The sequence below is a fragment of the Schistocerca nitens genome, chromosome 1 (assembly GCF_023898315.1).
Source record: "Schistocerca nitens isolate TAMUIC-IGC-003100 chromosome 1, iqSchNite1.1, whole genome shotgun sequence".
In the NCBI taxonomy this organism is placed as follows: Eukaryota; Metazoa; Arthropoda; class Insecta; order Orthoptera; family Acrididae; genus Schistocerca; species Schistocerca nitens.
Window position 1 is genome coordinate 1014727792 of NC_064614.1, and position 23959 is coordinate 1014751750.

At 40.4% G+C, this 23959-nt stretch overlaps 1 protein-coding gene across 2 annotated transcripts in view; it reads left to right on the top strand.

The window, feature by feature from the left end:
• LOC126196086 (ATP-binding cassette sub-family C member 10) overlaps window positions 1-23959 on the top strand; it is a 369743-nt gene that overhangs the window by 215976 nt on the left and 129808 nt on the right. The window lies entirely within an intron of this gene.

Below are 23959 nucleotides of genomic sequence, written 5' to 3' on the forward strand. Positions count from 1 at the left end.
TATGCCAATCTCTTCATGGGCCAACCAGAAGAAACATTCCTAGCTTCCCAAAGTGCCAAACTCACGATCTGCTTCATGTTTATTGGTGACATTTATGATCTGGATTCAAGGCCAGGTCACCTTATCCTTCTACCCTGTCCACTACACCTGGTCCTCCTGCACCCGTTGTGCCACCTTCATAGATGATGATCTCCTCCTCTCAGATAGCTCCATCCACAGCTTGGCCCACATCAACCCCACCAATCACCAACAGTTCCTACACTTTGACAGCTGCCACTCCTCCCACACCAAACAATCCCTCGCATACAGCCTAGCCACTCATGGCAGATGCATCTACAGTGATGAGAGCTCCCTCGCCCAGTGTGCTGAATGCCTCACAAAGGGCTTCGCAGACAAGCAATGCCCTCCAGACCTAATAAACAAACAGATCTCCCGTACCTTATCCTCATACACACATCTGGTCCTCACATCCATCCCAAGAACCTACCACAAAGAAGCATCCCCTTTGTCACCCAATACCACCTGGGACTGGAACGACTGAACCACTTCCTTTACCAGGGCTTTATTTATCATCATGCCCTGAAATGAAGGACATAATACCCAAGGTACTTCCATCCCCTCCCAAAGTTATGTCCTGTCACCCACCCAACCTCCAGAACATGCTGTTCCATTGCTATGCCACTTCCACCTCCAATCCCCTACCACAGGGATCATACCCCTGTGGGAGACCCAGATGCAAGACCTGCCCAATCCACTCACCCAGCACCACTTACTCCAGTCCCGTCACAGGCTTATCCTACCCCATCAGAAGCTGGACCACCTATGAAAGCAGCCATGTTACATACAAGCTCTGCTGCAACCACTGTGTGGATTTTATGTTGGTTTGACTACCAACCAGCTGTCTACTAGAATGAATGGCCACTGCCAAACTGCTGCCAAAAACGGGGTGGACTACCCAGTGGCGCAACGTGCTAGATTTCAGTGGCTGCTTCACAACTGGTGGCCATGTGGATCCTCCCCACTCCCCTCAGATTTTTCTGATCTGTGCAGATGAGAGCTATCCTTACAGCACATTCTTTGCTCCTGTTAACCCCCTGGCCGAGGCCTAAGGTGATTAGCTGTCCCCCCGTCCCCCACCCCCTCCAAATTGTGTTTGTGTGTGTGTGTGTGTGTGTGTGTGTGTGTGGGGAGGGGGGGGACAGTGTTCTATCCTCTGTCCCAGTACATCCACCTAGCTCATGTCAACTAGTTGTGTGCTGCTATCTCACACCCTAGTCTGTGAAATAGCATGCCAAGCCATCTGTCCCCTCTAACTGCAGCCCTAGCTCCTGGCTAGTCCACAGGTGGTTCCCTAATCTCTCATGAGCCACTAGATGCTTCCTCCCAACCCCCTCCCTGCCTCCCAACTCTCTTCATCCCTCACCCCACCCCATCCTGCACCCTCACCTCACCCAAGTACACTCACTGTGGGCCAGAAAAGAGGTGGCAGTTGACTGAGCACAATGTAGGGAGACAGATGTGTGTGTGTGTGTGTGTGCGTGCGTGCGTGCATGCGTGCGCGCGCGCGCGCGCATGTTTTTCCTACAACCTTGAAAAAGGAAGTTCTTTCTGAAACCTAACAAAGCTCTGAACCTTTTGTTTAAGTACCTATCTATGACGCAGCACTACTGCCTTTCGGTGAGTCATCTCCTTTGTTCCTAAATAATTTGTGCTTATCCTTATTTGTGAGGCAGTCTTGGCAACAGTAATGCTGCAATCACCTTCTGACTGTTTTGAAACTTCCAACTGCACTTCTGGGTGTTACTCATGGGAGCATCGTTGAACTGTGCTTGGAGTATCATCAGAGTGTCGCTTGATTTTGCAACTTCGTTTGTGAGAAAATGAATACTAACAGGTTACACATCAGGCACTGGTACTTCCTGTCCACTGACACCAATAACGAAATGGTGGACCTGAGTATGTTGGTTGTGTGCGAGGCTAGCCACTCTACATTCTCCAGCAAGGCATTTTACTCTTGTCTCTGCACTAATCAAATGAATAAAGTTCTGATCTGTGTTTAGATGATCCTTGTATGTACCAAATAGATCTTCTTGCAGTATTCATATGACTGTTGATCTTACTTTATTTAACTTGATGATTTTAAAGTATATTCTTATATATGAGAGTTGGAACTTGGCAACTATTTATTTACGATACGTCTTTCAAAGTTTTACTGACGTTCAAAGTAGTCACCAGCACTGGTTTTACTGACCTTCGAAGTAGTCACCAGCATTGTGTATAAACCATTGCCAGCAATGTGGAAGTTGTAGGATACTCTTAGCAGTGCCAGTTGTGTTGACAGTTCGAGCGGCATGGTCTATTGCCCGACTAATTTGTAGCAGTTCTGAAGCGAATGCCGTGAAGTGTTTCCTTCAGTTTAGAAATCGAGTTGAACTTACAAGGGCTTAAGTCAGGGGAGTTCAGTAGGTGGTATAGCACTTAACAGCCCCAGCAGTCAAACTAATCAGTAACAGCTTGCACTGTACATTCTTGAGCAAATGACTGTCAGGTCGTGCAGAAAGTGTCATCACTTCTGTCTCTGTGCTGTTCATTTTAGGAACACAGCCTATGAACAGCTTAGAGACACAAGTGATGACTTTCTGCAGGACCTGACTGTCATTTTGCAGGACAATGCTCTAGTACATACAGTACAAGCTGTTACCGATTTGTTTGACTGATGGAGCTGCTAAGTGCTATACCACCTACTGTATTCCCCCGACTTAAGACCTAGTGAGTTCAACTTGATTTCTAAACTGAAGGAAACACTTCACGGTGCTCACTTCAGAACTGCTACAAATTCATTGGACAATAGACCACGCCGCTGCAACTGTCAACACAAATGGCACTGCTAAGAGTATCCTATGACTTCCACATCACTGCCAACGGATTATACGTAATGCTGGTGACTACTTTAAAAATCAGTAAAACATTGAAACATGTACCTATTTTGTACAAGCTGTAAATAAATAGTTGCCACTATTAAAGTTCGAACCCTTGTAAATAAGTATACCAAGTAAAAAATGATCACCAACTACGGAAATGAAAGTATAAAGTTTTTAAAATGGATATCTTCATTCATATAAAGTAATGTTATCATCACATTGTAAATTAAAATTCAGAAGTAGAAAAAGCAACAGAACTATTGCAGTAATTTAGATGGGTGTCGATAAAAATAACCAATCATAAAATGCAATTGGCTAGTGATTCTCTAAAATGGAGAAGCAGAAAATAATTTAAATAGTTTGAAACTATCTGCAGAGTCTTTTGCAGATAGTTTCACAAATATTGGTGGTGTATTATTCATAGAAAAGTAAGAAAAACACACAAATGTATGTCCAAAACTTGTTAGAGTTATAATTAAAGCTTAAGGTCAATGATCAATGTGCTCAATGTTAATTCAACAACTAATGTTTGTAATCTATTATTAAAATTCATTTTGTTATAATATGAATGTCAGTCAATCTGTTTATGCACTCATAGTATCCTCAGTGGAGATGTGTTGAAAACTGTTTATCTCGAACTTTTTAAGGATGTAGTATTGTTGAACTGAGTTAACAGATAAGTGTTCTGTTTAACCATGATATGATGTTCATTTTATTTTTTATGAGGGCCACCTGAATGGGAACAGACATGAGATTGTACCAAAGCACTTTTCCAGATAGGAGACAACGTCTAGTGTGGCAGTCTGGCTACAGCATAAAAAATGACAGATCAAGGTAGATCCATATTCGTTAGTATGCACAACCGAGAAAATGTATTGTGGAGGCTATTGAAGAAGATCCAAGTATCAGCAGATGACATGTTGCTGTACTAGGTGATGCACCTTGTGATATTATGTGGACGATACTTTACAACCAATACATGTATCTGTATCATTACTGATGTATGTAGAGCCTGTTGACTGCCAACAAATGACCATGGGAAAACGTTTACCAATGTTTTGTTGTATGAACTACCAAATCTTTTGCTTCTCTCTTCTGTCTGCCATAAAACAGCATTTAGAAGAGATAAAACAGCCAATTTTCACATCATTTTTTGTAGGCAAGACAGTCTTCATGTTGCCAAATTGACACATAATTGAGGAGACCTGCTACTGTGTTTTAAAGTTTTGTGATTCTGTTTCTGCGTGTGTCAATCAGAGGAGACATCAATTTCTAGAAATTACTTTTTTTTTTTTTTAACTTGAAAATTTATTGTAGATATGTTTTTCACTTCTATTGTTTTCTTTCTGACTGATGCATTTAGGTCCATAGATGAAGTATAGAAAAGCAATCCTACTGTGTAAAACAGTTGTGTCTTTCAGCACCTACTACAATCTCGCTGCTGTATAAATTAACTCATTGCCATCTCAGCAAGCTACCACAGGTCTAGGCTGTGCATGGATAAAAGGTATACTGTCAATTTGATTAGGTTATGCTGTGACAGACATGACATGATGCCCTTTCTGGGAACAGGCAAAGGATGTCAGCCAGCTATACTGCAACCATGTTTATTTTGATTTCCTGGAGTCTAATAAAAGGCGTGTTCAAATAAATGATTGAGAAATGTTTAGGGACTCAGTTTTACTTTTTTTCAACAAAGGTTTGCATCCACCTTCACTCTAGGATAGCACTGAAACCATCACTAAACTAAAGGAAATGCCACAGTTTTCTGCCAAACAGCATGACAGGCAAACAGACATAAATTATGTATGAATTGTAAACAACACAGTGTTTTTGATCATGCTGCGCAACATAATGTCAGAATAAACCAAACCTGTAGGTTAGTAGAATCACGGATGAAATTCATGAGGATTCTGCAATTTACAAAGCGGTCTGTGTCCCAAATTCCAAGAGCGGGGTAGTGCTCCCTTGTGCCCCGCCCCCCCTCCCCCCCGTCCACTTCCTTCTTCTCCCCCCTGTGAAGACCTGTTGTTCATGTATGAAATAACTCTCCATTCCAAAGTGTTAGACAATTAAGACAACAAAAATTTGTGTAATGGGTGTTCTTCAATTGAGTGTCATTGTTGTTACTATAGAGGGTATGGGATGGTGAGTCAAAAGCCTTTTGATAATGGTAGAATCCCTTTACTAATTTCCAACAACTTATATTTGGAGCCTGTGCCCACATCTTTCAGGTGCTGGAAGATGAACATCAATTCACTGATCTTGTCGGAGAAGTATTATTGTGAGACGTTTCAGCTTCTATGCCCAACTCAGCAGAGGCAAGGCGTGACCTTGTGGGGTAAACTTCACTGGCTAGTGGTCGAGCTATATCAGGAGCTGATGCGGCAGACTGAGATAGCCAGGCTAAGTGTGGGATGTTCAGGCAGCCTACATCTACATCTACATTTATACTCCGCAAGCCACCCAACGGTGTATGGCGGAGGGCACTTTACGTGCCACTGTCATTACCTCCCTTTCCTGTACCAGTTGCGTATGGTTCGCGGGAAGAACGACTGTCTGAAATCCTCCGTGCGCGCTCTAATCTCTCTAATTTTACATTCGTGATTTCCTCGGGAGGTATAAGTAGGGGGAAGCAATATATTCAATACCTCATCCAGAAACGCACCCTCTCGAAACCTGGCGAGCAAGCTACACCGCGATGCAGAGCGCCTCTCTTGCAGTCTGCCACTTGAGTTTATTAAACATCTCCGTAACGCTATCACGGTTACCAAATAACCCTGTGACGAAACGCGCCGCTCTTCTTTGGATCTTCTCTATCTCCTCCGTCAACCCGATCTGGTACGGATCCCACACTGATGAGCAGTACTCAAGTATAGGTCAAACGAGTGTTTTGTAAGCCACCTCCTTTGTTGATGGACTACATTTTCTAAGCACTCTCCCAATGAATCTCAGCCTGGTACCCGCCTTACCAACAATTAATTTTATATGATCGTTCCACTTCAAATCGTTCCGCACGCATACTCCCAGATATTTTACAGAAGTAACTGCTACCAGTGTTTGTTCCGCTATCATATAATCATACAATAAAGGATCCTTCTTTCTATGTATTCGCAATACATTACATTTGTCTATGTTAAGGGACAGTTGCCACTCCCTGCACCAAGTGCCTATCCGCTGCAGATCTTCCTGCATTTCGCTACAATTTTCTAACGCTGCAACTTCTCTGTATACTACAGCATCATCCGCGAAAAGCCGCATGGAACTTCCAACACTATCTACTAGGTCATTTATATATATTGTGAAAAGCAATGGTCCCATAACACTCCCCTGTGGCATGCCAGAGGTTACTTTAACGTCTGTAGACGTCTCTCCATTGATAACAACATGCTGTGTTCTGTTTGCTAAAAACTCTTCAATCCAGCCACACAGCTGGTCTGATATTCCGTAGGCTCTTACTTTGTTTATCAGGCGACAGTGCGGAACTGTATCGAACGCCTTCCGGAAGTCAAGAAAAATAGCATCTACCTGGGAGCCGGTATCTAATATTTTCTGGGTCTCGTGAACAAATAAAGCGAGTTGGGTCTCACACGATCGCTGTTTACGGAATCCATGTTTATTCCTACATAGTAGATTCTGGGTTTCCAAAAATGACATGATATTCGAGCAAAAAACATGTTCTAAAATTCTACAACAGATCGACATCAGAGATATAGGTCTATAGTTTTGTGCATCTGCTCGATGACCCTTCTTGAAGACTGGGACTACCTGTGCTCTTTTCCAATCATTTGGAACCCTCCGTTCCGCTAGAGACTTGCGGTACACGGCTGTTACAAGGGGGGCAAGTTCTTTCGCGTACTCTGTGTAGAGTCGAATTGGTATCCCGTCAGGTCCAGTGGACTTTCCTCTGTTGAGTGATTCCAGTTGCTTTTCTATTCCTTGGACACTTATTTCGATGTCAGCCATTTTTTCGTTTGTGCGAGGATTTAGAGAAGGAACTGCAGTGCGGTCTTCCTCTGTGAAACAGCTTTGGAAAAAGGTGTTTAGTATTTCAGCTTTACGCGTGTCATCCTCTGTTTCAATGCCATCATCATCCCGGAGTGTCTGGATATGCTGTTTCGAGCCACTTACTGATTTAACGTAAGACCAGAACTTCCTAGGATTTTCTGTCAAGTCGGTACATAGAATTTTACTTTCGAATTCACTGAACGCTTCACGCATAGCCCTCCTTACGCTAACTTTGACATCGTTTAGCTTCTGTTTGTCTGAGAGGTTTTGGCTGCGTTTAAACTTGGAGTGAAGCTCTCTTCGCTTTCGCAGTAGTTTCCTAACTTTGTTGTTGTACCACGGTGGGTTTTTCCCATCCCTCACAGTTTTACTCGGCAGTATAATGTCACTCGATGCTCTGTCCCTACCACCCGTCCTAAACATCTGAGTGTCCCAGTCTATATCTGGTAAATTGAAATCTCCACCTAAGACTATAACATGCTGAGAAAATTTATGTGAAATGTATTCCAAATTTTCTCTCAGTTGTTCTGCCACTAATGCTGCTGAGTCGGGAGGTCGGTAAAAGGAGCCAATTATTAACCTAGCTCGGTTGTTGAGTGTAACCTCCACCCATAATAATTCACAGGAACTATCCACTTCTACTTCACTACAGGATAAACTACTACTAACAGCGACGAACACCCAACCACCGGTTGCATGCAATCTATCCTTTCTAAACACCGTCTGTACCTTTGTAAAAATTTCGGCAGAATTTATCTCTGGCTTCAGCCAGCTTTCTGTACCTATAACGATTTCAGCTTCGGTGCTTTCTATCAGCGCTTGAAGTTCCGGTACTTTACCAACGCAGCTTCGACAGTTGACAATTACAATACCGATTGCTGCTTGGTCCCCGCATGTCCTGACTTTGCCCCGCACCCGTTGAGGCTGTTGCCCTTTCTGTACTTGCCCAAGGCCATCTTACCTAAAAACCGCCCAGCCCACGCCACACAACCCCTGCTACCCGTGTAGCCGCTTGTTGCGTGTAGTGGACTCCTGACCTATCCAGCGGAACCCAAAACCCCACCACCCTATGGCGCAAGTCGAGGAATCTGCAGCCCACATGGTCGCAGAACTGTCTCAGCCTCTGATTCAGACCCTCCACTCGGCTCTGTACCAAAGGTCCGCAGTCAGTCCTGTCGACGATGCTGCAGATGGTGAGCTCTGCTTTCATCCCGCTAGCGAGACTGGCAGTCTTCACCAAATCAGATAGCCGCCGGAAGCCAGAGAGGATTTCCTCCGATCCATAGCGACACACATCATTGGTGCCGACATGAGCGACCACCTGCAGATGGGTGCACCCTGTACCCTTCATGGCATCCTGAAGGACCCTTTCCACATCTGGAATGACTCCCCCTGGTATGCACACGGAGTGCACATTGGTTTTCTTCCCCTCTCTTGCTGCCATTTCCCTAAGGGGCCCCATTACGTGCCTGACGTTGGAGCTCCCAACTACCAGTAAGCCCACCCTTTGCGACCGCCCGGATCTTGCAGACTGAGGGGCAACCTCTGGAACAGGACAAGCAGCCATGTCAGGCTGAAGATCAGTATCAGCCTGAGACAGAGCCTGAAACCGGTTCGTCAGACAAACGGGAGAGGCCTTCCGTTCAGCCCTCCGGAATGTCTTTCGCCCCCTGCCACACCTTGAGACGACCTCCCACTCTACCACAGGTGAGGGATCAGCCTCAATGCGGGCAGTATCCCAGGCAACCACAGTCTTAGTCCGATCGGGGGATGCGTGGGACGAGCTGGCCATCCCCGACAAACTCCCATCCGGACCCCCACAGTGATGCCCATTGGCAACAGCCTCAAGCTGTGTGACCGAAGCCAACACTGCCTGAAGCTGGGAGCGAAGGGATGCCAACTCAGCCTGCATCCGAACACAGCAGTTGCAGTCCCTATCCATGCTAAAAACTGTTGTGCAAAGAACTTCTGAACTAATCTACAGAGAGCGCAAACAAATCGACAACATTTAAACGGTTATTAAAATACAAGATTGCCTAGTAAATGCAGTAATGCTGCTACTTGCGCACTGCTGACACACTGCTCGGCGGCGGAAGGAGACTACGTGATTTTACATTATTCAGGTACTAAAACGCGATTCTAAAACTCTCAAATACTATAATACGCCCGAAATTTATGAATTAAACAATGCAAGTACCAAAAACACGCAAAGAAATTAAGAATTAAACTATGTAACAAATGAGTGAGCTAGGAGTATACGACTTGCTGCTGCAGCTGCTTATCCAACGGCGGCAGGGAGCACACTGGAGCCTGCTCCAGTCGTGGCGGGCAATGGGTTCTTAGACATCTGGGGAACAAACTCTAGTCTGGCATCTGGCTGGCAGCGTCAGGTGCTGGCGGATGCCCAGTGGTTTGGTGACTAGGAGGGCTCCATTTTGATCATCGGCTCATCACTGCTGGGACAGGACCCCCTGACAGGCAGTCTTGACAGGATGATGTTGGAGCATTTACGACTCCACAGTGGAAGCTGACACTATTATAGATACTGAATCAGTGACTTGCCTTCTGAACACCCATAATCTGTACACACCAAAGTGGGTTTGTGTAGTGTTGCCATTGCAGATGTCACTTACACCATGTGCTTCTGGCTTTAGTAACTAGCCGGTAACTGTCCAGCAGGCAGGTAGCAACCCCCAGGTGGTGTGTGATGAAGAAAACTGTGTTAATTTTACTTCCCCTCTTGTTTATCCATCTGCCTCCTTAAATTCGTTTTTTAACTTTTAACTAATTACCATTAACATACATGAATATAATCTCCGTTTTTCATAAAAGAGAAAGGTTGGCCCTCAGTTTTAAAGAATATAACACCAGATCTAGTTTTGTGCTTAGTTTTATGTATATAATTGTCTAATTTATTTTAACTGTTCCTAGTTAGAATCTTTTATTATAGGACAAAATCAGTAATTGTTTTTAACTTAAATTCTGTTGTTGACTTATAAACAAATATAAATTCTGTACTAATTATAAACCTTTGGAAGACGAAATACTGGTAGTCTTAAAGTATCATTTGGCTCTATTCGAAAACATGTCAGCAAAACCAGCCCTGAATTAATTCCAAAGTAATGAACGGTTTTGTCAAAAGTATTTTTTGGGTAACGATATTTGTTAATTTCATGATTTAACCAAATAATTTGGCCTAACTCTTGCAGTAGAAGAAACTGTTAAAAAGAAGTATTTTTTCAATCTATTCCATTAATTTAATGAGTTAAGTTTTAATTGTAATTTCTGTAAATTTAACTTCAAACAATGTATAGTTTCAGCACCTATGTCATGATATGTAAGGGCCTGGTTTTTGGTCACAAGACAGTCAGTCCATGGCCAAGATTCAGACGAGGAACTCTAACGCTTTCTTGGATGACAAGAGACAGTGCAGTGTTGGTTTGCACAACTCACACATCTCTTCCAGTTGACTTACACATTGTGCGTGCAGCCGATCCTCTTCTTTGGGTTATGAGCTATGTTGTTCTCACTGTTTAATTCATCTCCGAAGACTGTATCAGGTTAAGGAGAATATTATTAACCAGCTCTATATCCTTGAAATAAATTATGTACTTGCAGGCTCTTGTCAGTTCAACAACAATATATTTTCGACTCTCGTCCCAAAGTAACAACTATTCTGTACAAACACCAGCTAGCCAACTGGCTCCAAGATAAATGTCAGAATCTACTAAACATTCATACAGTTACATATGTTCTGCCTCATGCAGAGCCAAGACATAAAGTAAAAGTCTCTGTATAACACACACTTCATCTGTCTCTGTAACAATCCTCATGACACCACACACCATGGAACATTATCCAAATGCTCTTTGACTTTTTGATATAACTTCTAGGGCGCTGCTTGTAGCCACTTGTTGGGGCCGCTTGTCTGACACAGCTCTTGGCTCCTCGTGACAGCTGCCCTTCCTGCACACACAGACATGTGTGGCACAGTAAAAAGACTCTCTCACCCTTGTCATTAAAATATCGGGTGTTTGAGACAGTGGAGAGCCAAGTGTTTCTAGAATTTACCCCAAAATTCTCGAAGCGCTACATATCCCTCCCCTTAGCTCGAACACGCGATATTTTACACATATTCATCATTCCATTAATATCTATCACAACACTAATTTATATTTCAATCAATGTACAATATATCTCTTTTAGTCCTTGTGTACTTAATACCTAGATTTTCTTTTTCGTTTTTTGTTCATTTCAATAATAACAATCTGAGCATTGCACTCAGTATTGAAGTTAGGACTTTCATATATCTATATATAAGGATTGTACGGACAATATTCGTAACCTCTAATCACAGACTCTAGGTGTCATGGACCCTTAATTATGTCATTCTTTAATCTACTCCGCTGTATTGTTTTTTCTTTAGTACATATTAACTTCATTAACTACCATTTCTCGTAGTCTGGAGGAACTCTGGGCAAATGAAAAGGTTCTTTCTGACACTTATGAATATAAAACTTGACAATGCTATTGGAATAGAGAATTTAAACTTACCAGAATAATCTCTACAAAATGTGTGACTTTTGACACGATACTGCCATTTTCCTTTTAGGCACAGTACCTTTACCTTACATACGGGTTGATACTATGAATGCTTTTCCTCCTTAAGTTTTGGTGGGTATGCCCCTTTAAACTTCCTAATTTACTATGGTACAGGTCAATCCCCATCTTGGTGCCCTTGCCTGCACAGTATAAGTCAGCCTCTCTTGGGTCTGCCTATCTGCCCTTTTCATCCAATAAATACTGGGTGCACCCTCCTTCTCCTTCCTTAGTAGGCTTCATAGTTCATTGCCCTAGTATACATCTTTATGTATCCTGTCACTAAATATTACCTGGGAAATGTCAATTCCACTTCATACTTCTCTCTTACTTCTTGGTACCTTATTTGATCCCCTAGAGTCCTCCACTACTCTTCAACTTCTACTCTTTCAGTAGACCTCATATTTATATAGAATTCACTATATCATACCTTCCCTTATTCTAGACTTGTCCCACCATCCTACAAATCATCCGAACAAATATTCGACTGATATTCCTACATAATTATCACCATTAGTTCCTCCCTGGCTTATGCTCATTAGCTCTTCATTTCTCACACTTCCTTGTGCGATATAGAACTGTCTCTGTTCCTATACCTACGTATAAATATATAAGAAGTGACAAAAGGGAAAAAAAAGAAAAAAAAGGGGGTGATGCAGAACCATCATATATCAACCATACAATATATGCATCTACCCAGATCCCTACATCTCTTGGAGGTACTGACATTGATTTAGGTTTCTAATCCGTAATTTTCATGTTTGTGTCTAAGTGTAATTTTGTGTGTATGTCGATGTTTGTTCATACAGCCTGATTCTTTGGCCTATTTATTTGAAATAAATTGAAGGTTATAGGAAACCACGGAGAATGAGGACTTCAGCAATAGAAATATATGCATAAGGAAAGAGGGAAAAATAGACCGGTACTCAATAGAGAAGTAAGAAAGGAAAAAGTAGAAATGGTTGATAAGATCGAAGAAGTGAAAGAAGATAGCCCCAAAGACAGGAAACCCTTGCCACCCCCTTCCACAGGATCCCTACTTTGCCAGTACTTGAGTGAGAAGCTGGAGGAAGTATGATGTTAAACGTCTCCTGCAGAACGGACTTTCTCAACTTCACCTTTGAAGACCCCAAAGAAAGCTCTTAGCAACTCCTATGGAATGGCAAATGGTGAAGAATCAGTTACACTTGTCTGCAAGGGTTGTCCAAAAGGTGTGGTGTGTCTGTAGTGTTAGTCATGTTCGTACCTCCACTACCCACCCTTTCCAAAAGTGATACAGACCATCCCATTTACCTTACATCTCACAAAACGTGTAAAAATATTCTATAAAAATAGTAAATTATACACTACAATAACATAATAGTTTTGTCATTCAGTTTATACTATTTTTCATACACACATAAAGTACTTCATTCAGTTTTTGACATCTAGATAATACTTTGCTTGAATAGTACCATGATATTACCTTTATACTAGTACTATTTTCTACTCGTTTCATTCTATATTTAGAGATAAATGTACATTCGTGATTCTTGTAAATTAGTCACTATCTTTTAGTCATATTCGGTCACTTAAATACTAACATGATAGGATAGTTTAAGAGGTTACAAATAGATTACAGAATAGTTGAAGATTTGAAGGGAATTTGGTGTAGGAAAACTAATGTGGAAGTAACACCGAAAACAACTCAGGAACTGACGGTCGTCACTCCACCTGTTAACACAGAATGTTAACGTCCCTGGGGAATATACTACTTTATATCCTTAACATTATATTTCTGTTTTTCTTCTCCTGTTATAGGATCCACTAAAATTAAGGTTTTTGGGTGGATTACTGATTGTACTCTGTAAGGCCCACATACTTTTGAAAAAATTTGTGTGTTTCTTTCTTCAGGGCAGAGCTCTGAAGATGCTGTTTTACTAGAACTAGGTCATCGACCTTATACTGAGGTTCAATGGCCTTCTCATTATGTTTACTTACATGGTGGTGTGCCCTCTTACCTAATTTCTTAACAACTATTGTTTGATTCAGTTGGTAATCAGTAGTAGATTGTTCTGGCCAAGTAAGGCATTTAATAAGAGGTTCACCTATAAAGGGTTTACCTATTATTTCCAAAGGTGTTAGTGCAGTTGATAAATGTGGTAATTCATTTAAAATAGCTCAAAGTCTCTAATTTTCATTGCCCATGATGTATGTTGTTTATAGCAGTATGTGCAGCATAATTTCCCAATTTCTTTCATAACCCTTTCACTTGGGTTAGAAGATGGATTATAGTTGGAGATTCATATTTGATGAATATTTTCCCAAGCTAAAAATTCTTTAAACTCATTGCTGGTGAACTGTGGTCCATTGTCAGAAAGGAACTGCTTCGGTTTTCCTACCTCGAGAAAGTATTGTTGCAGACAGTGTATTAACATTGGTGCATTTGCTTTCTTAATAGGGCACAACTTAACATATTTGGACCAACATTCTATGAGGACAAAAATGTAAGCCATTTCTCCCTTTCCTTCTATAATTGGTCCAAAGAAATCTGCGACTGTTAGATCATGTAACGCTTTAGGAATAATTTGGTACATTTTATATTTAACATGAGTGTTATCCTCTTTTACTTTCTGACAGATCTCACAAGTTTTAATGACCAATGCTATTTTATGTCCTAGCTTTTTAAAGTAATAGAATTTATTCATATGTGCAATACATTTCTTTACACTGAAATGTTCATACCCCTTATGAATGTACCACACTAACTCATTTTCTACTAAATTTGGTATACACAAATGCCAGTGTTGCATTGTCTTACTGTCTCTCCATAACAAATTTAACAAATTATGTCCTATAATCTTCCACCTTCCATCTTGATTAGGTGGTAACAACTTCCTAATACATATAGCAAATATATCTGTAAAATAGGGATCATGTTGGATGTTATCTGTTATTTTCTGAGCCATTTCTTGCACCTTGTTAAGAGGAAAAAATTAATTGCAAAAATTACGCCAGATCCTTCTGCATGCCAAGACAAATCGTCAGGTACAATATTCTCCTAACCTTTTATATACTGGATTTTAATGTCATATTCTTGAAGAAACAACATCCACCGCATCAATCTAATATGTAGTAATCGACTATTCATTAAAAATGACAGAGCCTGGTGATACGTATAGATATATATTTGGACCCCCATATCAGTGTTTGGAATTTTTATATACTCCGTACTATGGCCAATAATTCTTTTACTGTGGCTGTATAATTCAGTTCATGTTTGTTGAGACTCCAGCTAGAAAAAGCTATTGACCTACGGTCTGTACTTTCTGAACCCCATTCGCCTTGGAAAAGTTCCACATTTATACCATAGTCTGATGCATCGGTTGAAATCTTAAATGGTTCACCCATCACTGGATGGTACAATATCGATGATTCTGATAGTGCCTGCTTTACACTTTCAAATGCACTATGTGTTTCTTGGTCCCAATTCCAAGGTACTCCCTTCCGTATTAGACGCAAAAGTCGAGGGCTGTTTAACTCTTGACTTCGTATATAGCGTCTGTTATACCCTGCTATTCCAAGAAATTCCTTCAATTGCCTTTTGTTTCTAGGTGGTGGACACTCCTTAATGGCCTTTATACGTTCTCGATCGGGCTTAATTCCTTGTACACCTATGATATGTCTCAGAAATTTTAGCTCTTGACTTGCAAAGTGTGATTTGGACAGTTTTATTGTAATACATTTTTCTTTAAACCTTTTTAGCGTGTTCCTCAAGGCCAAGCAATGCTCATCCCAGGTGGGTGATATTATCAGTATATCATCTACATACATGATTAAATCCTTTAATAACTCTCCCCCTATCGCTTCGTCCAGCGCGCGTATAAATGTTGTTGTTGTTGTTGTTGTTGTGGTCTTCAGTCCTGAGACTGGTTTGATGCAGCTCTCCATGCTACTCTATCCTGTGCAAGCTTCTTCATCTCCCAGTACCTACTGCAACCTACATCCTTCTGAATCTGTTTAGTGTATTCATCTCTTGGTCTCCCTCTATGATTTTTACCCTCCATGCTGCCCTCCAATACTAAATTGGTGATCCCTTGATGCCTCAGAACATGTCCTACTAACCGATCCCTTCTTCTAGTCAAGTTGTGCCACAAACTTCTCTTCTCCCCAATCCTATTCAATACCTCCTCATTAGTTATATGATCTACCCATCTAATCTTCAGCCTTCTTCTGTAGCACCACATTTCGAAAGCTTCTATTCTCTTCTTGTCCAAACTAGTTATCGTCCATGTTTCACTTCCGTACATGGCTACGCTCCATACAAATACTTTCAGAAACGACTTCCTGACACTTAAATCTATACTCGATGTTAACAAATTTCTCTTCTTGAGAAACACTTTCCTTGCCATTGCCAGTCTACATTTGATATCCTCTCTACTTCGACCATCATCAGTTATTTTGCTCCCCAAATAGCAAAACTCCTTTACTACTTTAAGTGTCTCATTTCCTAATCTAATTCCCTCAGCATCACCCGACTTAATTCGACTACATTCCATTATCTTCATTGATGTTCGTCTTATATCCTCCTTTCAAGACACTGTCCATTCCGTCCAACTGCTCTTCCAAGCCCTTTTCTCTGTCTGACAGAATTACAATGTCATCAGTGAACCTCAAAGTTTTTATTTCTTCTCCATGGATTTAATACCTACTCCGAATTTTTCTTTTGTTTCCTTCACTGCTTGCTCAATATACAGATTGAATAACATCAGGGACAGGCTACAACCCTGTCTCACTCCCTTCCCAACCACTGCTTCCCTTTCATGTCCATCGACTCTTATAACTGCCATCTGGTTTCTGTACAAATTGTAAATAGCCTTTCGCTCCCTGTATTTTACCCCCGCCACCTTCAGAATTTGAAAGAGAGTATTCCAGTCAACATTGTCAAAAGCTTTCTCTAACTCTACAAATGCTAGAAACGTAGGTTTGCCTTTCCTTAATCTAGCTTCTAAGATCAGTCGTAGGGTCAGTATTGCCTCATGTGTTCCAATATTTGTACGGAATCCAAACTGATCTTCCCCGAGGTCGGCTTCTACCAGGTTTTCCATTCGTCTGTAAAGAATTCGCGTTAGTAATTTGCAACTGTGACTTATTAAAGTGATTGTTTGGTAATTTTCACATCTGTCAGCACCTGCTTTCTTTGGGATTGGAATTATTATATTCTTCTTGAAGTCTGAGGGAATTTTGCCTGTCTCATACGTCTTGCTCACCAGATGGTAGAGTTTTGTCAGGAGTGGCTCTCCCAAGGCCGTCAGTAGTTCTAGTGGAATGTTGTCTACTCCCGAGGCCTTGTTCCGACTCAGGTCTTTCAGTGCTCTGTCAAACTCTTCACGCAGTATCGTATATCCCATTTTATCTTCACCTTCATCCTCTTCCATTTCCATAATATTGTCCTCAAGAACATTGGCCTTGTGTAGACCCTCTATATTCTCCTTCCACCTTTCTGCTTTCCTTTCTTTGCTTAGAACTGGGTCTCCATCTGAGCTCTTGATATTCATACAAGTGGTTCTCTTTTCTCCAAAGGTCTCTTTAATTTTCCTGTAGGCAATATCTATTTTACCCCTAGTGAGATAAGCCTCTACATCCTTACATTTGTCCTCTAGCCATCCCTTCTTAGCCATTTTGCAGTTCCTGTCGATCTTGTTTTTGAGATGTGTGTGTTCCTTTTTGCCTGCTTCATTTACTGCATTTTTGTATTTTCTCCTTTCATCAATTAAATTCAGTATCTCTTCTGTTACCCAAGGATTTGTACTAGCCCTCGTCTTTTTACCTACTTGATCCACTGCTGCCTTCACTATTTCATCTCTCTAAGCTATCCATTCTTCTTCTACTGTATTTCTTTCATCCATTCTTGTCAATTGTTCCCTAATGCTCTCCCTGAAACTCTCTACAACCCCTGGTTTAGTCAGTTTATCCAGGTCCCAGCTCCTTAAATTCTCACCTTTTTGCAGTTTCTTTAGTTTTAATCTACAGCTCATAATCAATAGATTGTGGTCAAAGTCCACATCTGCCCCTGGAAATGTCTTACAATCTAAAACCTGGTTCCTAAATCTCTGTCTTACCATTATATAATCTATCTGAAACCTTTCAGTATCTCTAGGCTGCTTCCATGTATACAACCTTCTTTTATGATTCTTGAACCAAGTGTTAGCTATGATTAAGTTATTCTCTGTGCAAAATTCTACCAGGCGGCTTCCTCTCTCATTCCTTACCCCCATTCCATATTCACCTACTACATTTCCTTGTCTTCCTTTTCCTATTATCGAATCCCAGTCACCGATGACTATTAAATTTTCGTCTCCCTTCACTATCTGAATAATTTCTTCTATCTCATCATACATTTCATCAATCTCTTCGTCATCTGCGGAGCTTGTTGGCATATAAACTTGCACTACTGTAGTAGGCATGGGCTTCGTGTCCATCTAGGCCACAATTATGCGTTCACTATGTTTTTTGTGGTAGCTTACCCACACTCCTGTTTTTTTTTTATTCATTATTAAACTTACTCCTGCATTACCCGTATTTGATTTTGTATTTATAACCCTGTATTCACCTGACCAAAAATCTTGTTCCTCCTGCCAGCGAACTTCACTAATTCCTACTATATCTAACTTTTACCTATCCATTTCCCTTTTTACATTTTATAACCTACCTGCTCGATTAAGGGATCTGACATTCCATGCTCCGATCTGATCCAATAAACATTGGTACCGAGATATTTAGTCCAAATGGTAACACATTAAAATAATAGGATTTCCCATCAAATAAATATGCTGTATATTTTCTTGAATCTGGATGTAACCAAATTTGACAGTACCCAGAGTCAGGTCCATCAAGCTAAAATACTGTGCTTTCTCAAATTTGGATAGTAACTCATTGATGTTAATAGGTCTATCTCTTTCAGTTTCTATATGTTCATTTAGGGTGCATGCGTCCAGTACTAGCCGCACACCTCCTGTAGCCTTTTTCACTACTACTAAAGGATTATTTATTACGCTTGTACTGAGTTCTATTATTTTATTGTCTATCATTTTGTCTATCTCCTCCTTAACCGCTTCCTTTAAGCTTACCGGTATCGAGTAAGATTTACAAAAAAAATGGAGTATCATCTTTGATCTTAAATTTACATACATAGTCTCTAATACTACCTGGGCTATCAGAAAATACCATTTCATATTCTAACAGAACTTTGTTTAAATCTGATTTTTGGTTGTTGGTTAATATTGGGGATTCATTCACTTTATTTTTTGTCAGCTCGATACTTACATTTTCCATCTCTGGTGACATTTGCACTGTCGCTGTTAATTGTAAATGCTGATTCTCAGTTATTTGTTTACCATTATAGTGGTCTGTGAGAAACTTTGCACAATATTTATCGTCACCTATTCCAAAATAAAGAAAATTCTCCTCAAAATTCAATATGATGTTAAATTCTGATAGCCAGTCTCTGCCAAATAACACATCTCTATTGATATTTTCCACTACTAAAAGTGTCTCACGAAATGGAACATTCCCAATGATGCAGTTCACCTGGGTCTCGTGTTTCACAACTTTACTTTTGGTTCCAGTAATACCTACTATGTACACTCCTGTTACTGGTAATAGCAGTAAGTTATGTTTAGTTCATAATGTATTAAAGAATCCACTAGAAATAAGTGACACTTCACTACCAGAATCAATAAATATGTTAACTTCAAAATCTTCTACCTTTCCAACTATAATTGTCTGTGGATTAACAGCAGTTCAGCTGGGTTCTTCTAGCAACAGCCATTCTTTGGTCGGTACTTTATGTGTAAAGCTAACATATTTATTATAAGCTAGGCCTCCTAATGTATTTCTATGACCTTGGTCCTGGCCCTGGGTCCAGATTGCATAACGTTTTCCTCATTGTTTGTAATCACTGGCTGGTTACCAAATTGGGATATTACGCTACCGCTTTGTACTCTATTGCTACTAGGTACAAATTCCTGCGACGTTACTGGACCTATATTCAAAGGTGGATGATTCTTTTGATAACTTTTGTTACCACTATTTCGACTACATTGGTGTACTCTAGCTAGATTAGCCTCATGTCTCTTAAAATTACTATTACTACTATTGTTACTTCTTCGGTAATTCTGACTTTCACTTTGATGTACGTTCTCATTCCGGTCTTTGTTTAAGGCATCTAGTGCATCTACAAAGGATAACAATTCTTCTACGGTCTTCCACCCGCTACATAATATATCTTTCCTAGCGTATATAGGTAATTGCCTTATTAAGATCCTAACTAACCTCTCTTCCTCCGTGGGTTTATCTAAGTGCTTTGCCCATGTCAAATGCCAGTCAAAATACTGTCTCATTGTTCCCCACACACTGTTATAATACTTTGGGTCTCACAAATCAGATATTTATTTTTCTTGGGCACTCACTCACCAATACTTCTACCTAAACGTTTTCTGGGAGTCGGCCTAAGACGAAAAATTCTCAATGTTCACAGTGCCCCATTCTGAAGCTTCTCCTAAAAGCTATCCTACCATGAATTCTATCTTTTTTGAGTCTTCTCAGTGTTTTGGCAAGGCTTGGTTAATCTGTTGCAGAAAATGAGTTGGGTGTACGTCTCCGTCTGGCTTAAATTTTGGAAACTGCCTGGATAGTCCAGAATTTGCTCCCCATTGTAGGTCGGTTAGTGCCTCACTGGTTAACACCACATTAGGAGGAGTCACTTTTTTGTCTAACTTATCCTGGATAAGTTTGGATTCTTTCCATAAAGTATCTATGCCTTTCTTCGTATCATTTAGTTCCAAAGCTAATCTGAAGGAATGTTGTTAGTGGTTACCCTCTTGGCCACCTTTCTGTCTATCATTTCTTCTACTTGTTCCTCCAGACTGCTTATATTTAAGGTATCTGATGTCACTAATTTCTCTTTAAAATCCTTTTCCATAGTATCAGCTTGAGCGTTGAGGCCTGCAATTTCCAATTGGACAAAAGGAATTAGCTTATCCTGTTTTCCAACACTCTCCTTCAGGGCGTGCAACCTCTGATTTACAACATCAAATGTAACATTGCATACGCTTTGAAATGATGCAATTTTTTGACAAGTGCTGTTTCTACATTATCAAATTTATCTTCAATGTCAAATTCTAATTTTTTAGTTAAATCTTGAAGTTGCTCATCCTGTTTTTGATTAAATTTTCTACCTTATTATTTAAATAGTCAAATTCAGTCTTTAATAAAACTATATTTGCTGCTTGACTGTTCAAGGTTTCATTTTGATTACATAAAATTTCACCCTGAGCATCTAATTTTTCACTTAGAGTGGCTGAATCAGCCTTCTGATCATCTAACTTAGCATCTAATCTAGAATGTACTGAGACTCTCTCTTTTCTTAAAGCAGCAATTTGAGCATTTACAGCTGCTGAATCTGCTCGCTGGGCTTTAATTAAATTCACTAATTCAGAAAAGTCTGGCATTTCCCTAGTCACTTTAATAGCTGTGACTGGTTCTGCTAGTTGCTGTTCTTGATCCATAATTTTATTGATCTTAGACCTAGTAATCATCTAAAGAAAATTCACCACTGAGTAGAATAAATACACTAACAGTTTATCATGCACAGTTCCTTCAACTTTGCTAAACGATTATTGTTTTTCGCCCACCTGGCGTAGAGTTCTAGCTGCGTTGGTGAGCGAATGTGTAATCAGTGGCGCTGGCAGTGTTGAATGTTGGTTTCAGCGTCATCAGTGAGCGGACACGAGTTGGCACTGGTGAGCAACAGCTGGTGCAGTCAGCATTGGTGGCTGGTTACTGCGTCAGCGCGATGTATGTCTGTGAAAATGGCTTACTCTCCACACTCAATCTTCTTAGTTGAAAGGTTAAGGTCTTCTCTCTGTTTCCCCCCACCCCCCCCCCCCCACCCCCCACCCACACCCACACACACACACCTCTTACTATGTTGCACTCGCCTCTTTCTTCCAGTGGTTTATTGGACTCAATACAATCACTGGAAACAGTTCTCACATCTTGTTAGGCCTGGTTGCTATGGCAACTCATAATATCTTCCTCCCATTTCTGTCTTAAAATTCCCATTTTCTTAGGGTCCTGTCTCTTGTTTTCTTTGGATCCTGTCTCTTGGGTCGCCACCTTCTAACAATTTTCGGATGACAAGAGACAGTGTGATATTGGGTTGCAAGGCTCATGTGTCTCTCAAGTCAATTGACTTGCATGTTGTGTGTAGCAGATCCTCTTCTCTGGGTAATCAGCTAAGACGATCTCCCAAAAGATTCCTCTCCGAAGACTATAGCTGGTTAAAGAAATTTATTAAACTACTTCTCTATCCTTAAAATAATTTGGGTTCTCGTAGAATACTTTTCAGTTCAATCACTTTATATTTTCAGCTCCCACAGACAACAACTTCTGCAAGCTAACTTAGTCCTTAAACATTAGACTCATTTATACATATTCAGATATCATTGCTTTCATAACCAATTAATTTATGAACATCATACATGTGTCTTGCTTCGTTCACAGCCAAGACATGAAGTAAGTTAAAAGTCTCTAGTGTCAAGCGAGTCCACTACGTGAATGTACGTAGTAATCTATATTCAGTTGTTCATTAGTCTTTTTACAATCAGCACAGACACTAAAGAGCACAGAATACTACATAAACTTTTCTTGTTCTTCTCTACCCATACACAGAAACTCTGTGGACTGTACAGCAGGTACTTGTCTGCCGCCGTTCGGCTGCCACGTCAATCTTTTTCTTGTAACCGTTTTTTGACCTTCACATACAAATAGGTGATGGGCTGTAGGGCGTATTCATTTCTCCCACTCACCTCTAAAACATTGGGTGTTCAAAACAGTGGAAGACTGAGTGGTTCTAGAATTTACTCCAAAATTCTCGAAGCACTACAGTTGTATCATCTGCATACATATCGATTTTACATCTGTGTTTCCCAGTAAGTCATGTATATGTACAAGGAATAGAAGTGGTCCTAGTTTAGATCCTTGTGGCACTCCATGTTGAACCTCAAGTGTGTTTGAAAGATGACTTTCTGAACTCACCACTTCCTTCCTTTTATTAAGGTATGATTTGACGACTTTTGAACTTTTGTTACATATTCCATAGTACTCAAGTTTAGAGAGCAAAACAGAGTGGTCAACACAGTCAAAGGCCTTGCTCAGATCACATAAGGTTGTCTGTGTGTGAACATAGTCCTCAAATGCTACTAAAATGTCTCTCATTAAGAGTTGACTTTTCCTTATTGTAAGCAAACTCTGATGTACCTAACATATCATTTAGTTCTAGGTACTCATACATCTGCTGATACATTATTCCGTCAAAGACTTTGACTAATACTGGAATAAAAGAAATTGGCCTGAAATTTGCTGGATCAGATTTGCTACCCTTCATAAAGACTGGAGTCAACTTGGATAGTTTGAGAGGATCAGAAAAAGAACCTTCTATGAGACCCAAGTTTATAGAATTTGTTAATGATGCTGCAGTGTAATTTATTATTTCTTTCAGTAGACTGTTTGATATATTAAAAATATCTGTACTATATGAATTTTGCATTTCTTTGACAATTTTAAACTTCACTGTGGCATACTCCTTTGAAACAAAGTTTCTGATTTCACCTTTAACAGTATTAATTACTGACCAGGCTGAGGGTTTTTACTATATTTTATGAGATCAGTATTGAATCTCTGTTATCCAATTGAAACTACAGTTTCTTACTGATTATTTTGAAGTCCTTCATTTCATTAGAATTATTTACTTTGCCAAGGCCGTTTAACAACCCTTTCTTCTTTTATGATATTTCTTTGTAACAAGATGAGCTTTAACATACCTGTTAAGTAGTTGTGGAATGTTTCATAAATTCTTTGGGCACTGTGATCACATTTTTGAAATAATTCGTCCCAGTTAGTTACATTCAGCAGGTGTGTTAGTTTTCTGAGTTTGTTTTCCACATCCACTCCCGCCCCAAGACACTAACTTGACTCATCCTCTATCCACAACTTCTTCACCACAGTCTCCCCTTTGTCTGTTCTGTCTCCCCATCCCGATCCACTCTATGCTGGCATTGTGCACTGTGCACAACTGCCTCAGGCAGCAGCCAGAATCAGCTCACCAGTATATGAACAATGATTGTGTATCGGTTATCACCTAACTGACTTTTATGAATTCAAGGTAGTTATTGACAGCATCAGTACTGACAGCACTCAAGTAGTGAATTGAATTTGCGTGCATTGGTTTGTTAATAAATGTACAGAGTAAGACTAAAGCGTCATTCAAATTACAAAAAGAGAAACAAATATTCTGGATTGAAAAGGAAGTAGACAGTGTGACTTCATTTTCCATAACTATTTTTCTCGGCTAGATTGGAGTTTGAAATAATATAATGTGATATAAAAAT